Below are 2,812 nucleotides of genomic sequence, written 5' to 3' on the forward strand. Positions count from 1 at the left end.
CCCACCGCTGTGTGATTTATTACTTTTACTGGAGGTTACTCAACATACCAGTACCAACTAGATTTTTAAATCATAATATAAAATGAGTAACAGTAGGGTGGACAGTAAGGCTGCACTTTTTGTAGCGATCTCATATAGAAAACTATTCCGCACCGGCTCCAAGCTGTAAAGGTGTAAAACCATAAAAGGACATCTGGCTAATACGTTGGGTTCCGTGTCGGGCTCGTAGCTGAAAACTAGCTTTACTTTGTTGTCTGGGTCAGCTTTGCTAGCGAAAGACAGAGAGAGTTGTTGAAAGGCTGCTCCAACTGAACTTATTTGTTTCGGTGGAAAACACAAACACAGTGTATAGTCGAGTCTTAACAGCTTACTTACAACTGGACTCATCGGGCTCTCTTTTTGGCTGCAGTGGTTATTATTATATTTACATGCTTCTATTTCCCGTTTCTGCTCGGTGACAACTCATACTTTTCGACTCTTTTTCTCCCTCCCTGGCGCTCACAGACACATAACAGGTATGGCAGTCCATTCTTCCTGCAGCACGGACTACACTTACCATGAGGCTACATTCTTTAAGGCAATGCCTGTAACACTCTGCTTCTAGCCTTCATATTAAATAATTTTTGTGAATAATTTATAAAAATATTTCTTCACGTCATTATGCGGGCTGCAAGTAGAGGTGACAAGGGCCGCAAGATTGAGACACAGGCATTAGAGCCTTTTAATGCATGTTTTGTTTGGGTTTCCACTGGCATGGAAACTAAAAATAGAGCGGGCATAACCTCACATATGAAACAGGAAAATACCGCCGTGTAATCAATTCATTTAGAAAAAGTAACTGTATTCTGAATACCACCTTTTTAAATGGTAACTGTAACGGAATACAGTTACTCACATTTTGTATTTTAAATACGTAACGGCAGTACATGTATTCCCTCACTCCCCTACTGTACTATACTACAACAGTTTCCCCGTTGAGTTGCCAGACAGTTTCAGAGCTAACCAAAGGTCTTGTTCCATGGCTTGACCAAACTCCTCCTAAACCCAAGTAATTTTCACAAGCTACTGTCAGAGCCACACTCTGCTTGGCATTGTTGGTAATGTGAGCTGCCTCCAGAGTACCAAAGGTTAACAATGTCCCATTAGACTCCTCCCCCCTTCCCCTCTGGTGTCCACCATCCAGGGAATACCACCAAGACAGGCATCAACTACCTTGTAGCCACAGATCTGTACAGTATGTTCTGTACACCTGAATATATGAGGAGCCTTCCACCACAATAAGGTGGCAGTTCATGGAGGGAGTCAGTAGAGCCCCTACTTCTCCATATGAAAAGGACCCAGTTAAGATGGTTTGGGTATTTTATTGGGATTTCTCCTGGGCAAGGTGTTCTGAGCCTCTCTTACCGAGAGGAGACACTAGGGTGGATTCAGGACATGCCTAAGAGATTATATCTCTTAGGCATAACCTATTCCTATATGGGTATATGTCAGGTACTTCAGCTTTCTCCAGCAGGCTGACAATATGCATTGGTATGTTATGTGTTGGGAGTAAGAATGGTCTCTGTCACTATGTGGTGCTTTCCTCTGAGATACCCTGTGGATTTTTTGTTGTGTTTGGTTTAGGTTAGCACTAACCTAACAAGACAATGTTGTGTGCGCGATTATTCCACCCAGCACTTATCTGCACCACTGCTTGTACTGACCACAACATCCATGGTTTGTGTAAGGCTTCTGTTTTATTTCTTAAAATAAATAGTTTTTTTGATACCATCCGGCCTGGTTTGGCAGAAAGGGGATGCTTAATGTGGTTCAGCTGAGCAAAAAAACAAAAACAAAAAACAGTTGAAACCAGTTTGAACCAGATGAGCTGTGCAGGGTTTTTTCTTTTCTTTTTTTTTTTGTCTCACCACATTTTTGTGGTTGAAGCAGAGAGAAGCTCAGAGATTTAGGTTAAAAACAACTCCATCTCACGAAGTCCCACCGGGGAGGGCAGACAGACTCCATCTCATTTCCTCTTAGCTGAACTGAACTGATGTCATGTAGTTTACTTGTTTTTACTTCAAATTTTAGGATAAATATATTTTTATTTCTTTTTGTCTGTCCCATTTGGTTCTTTAGCAATCAGAATTATTGCTAAAGAGCAGTTTCTCATTTCCTCACTTTATAGACGTATGAGAAAGAAGCATTTCTCATAAAGTTATAGAGGGGCAAAGCCAAACCACAGTGTTTAACAGAATCAGGAAGGAGGAGTGTCTAACCAGATGTGACTATGACATTTGACCATGATCAAAATGTCAATCACCAAGAGAAAGAATGGATCAATAACACTGCTGTGGCTGCTCTGTATGTACAGCATATTGGATTAATACTACACTACATGACAACTGCACTGCAGTTCTGTTGTCTCATTTAGGGTACCAGTTGTGCTTATAGAGTTTGGCTCTGTGATGGACCGAGTTGAAAAACAGGAGGAGCCCAGGAATTATTAGAAAAATATAGTTTCCATTTATTTAACCCCCAAAAATTATATTTACAAGACTAATAAATGTTGAGCTCATAAAAGAGGTCAAAGAAACAAAACTGAACTCAGGCAACGACTGCAAACTTAACAAACCAAATGACTGCTCGCTCATACATAATTGACCTAAACATGAAATGACATACAAGGGTATATATAATGGCTGATCAGACCATTGTGACACATGAGGGGTAACAAACAAAACACAATCATAAATCACAAACGATGCAGTACAATCTAGTTTGTTAATAAACTAAACACTAAAGAGGAAAATCAAAAACCCCATTAAACCCT

The sequence above is a fragment of the Haplochromis burtoni genome, unplaced genomic scaffold (assembly GCF_018398535.1).
Source record: "Haplochromis burtoni strain Fernald_Lab_line unplaced genomic scaffold, NCSU_Asbu1 Contig_1434, whole genome shotgun sequence".
Classification (NCBI taxonomy): domain Eukaryota; kingdom Metazoa; phylum Chordata; class Actinopteri; order Cichliformes; family Cichlidae; genus Haplochromis; species Haplochromis burtoni.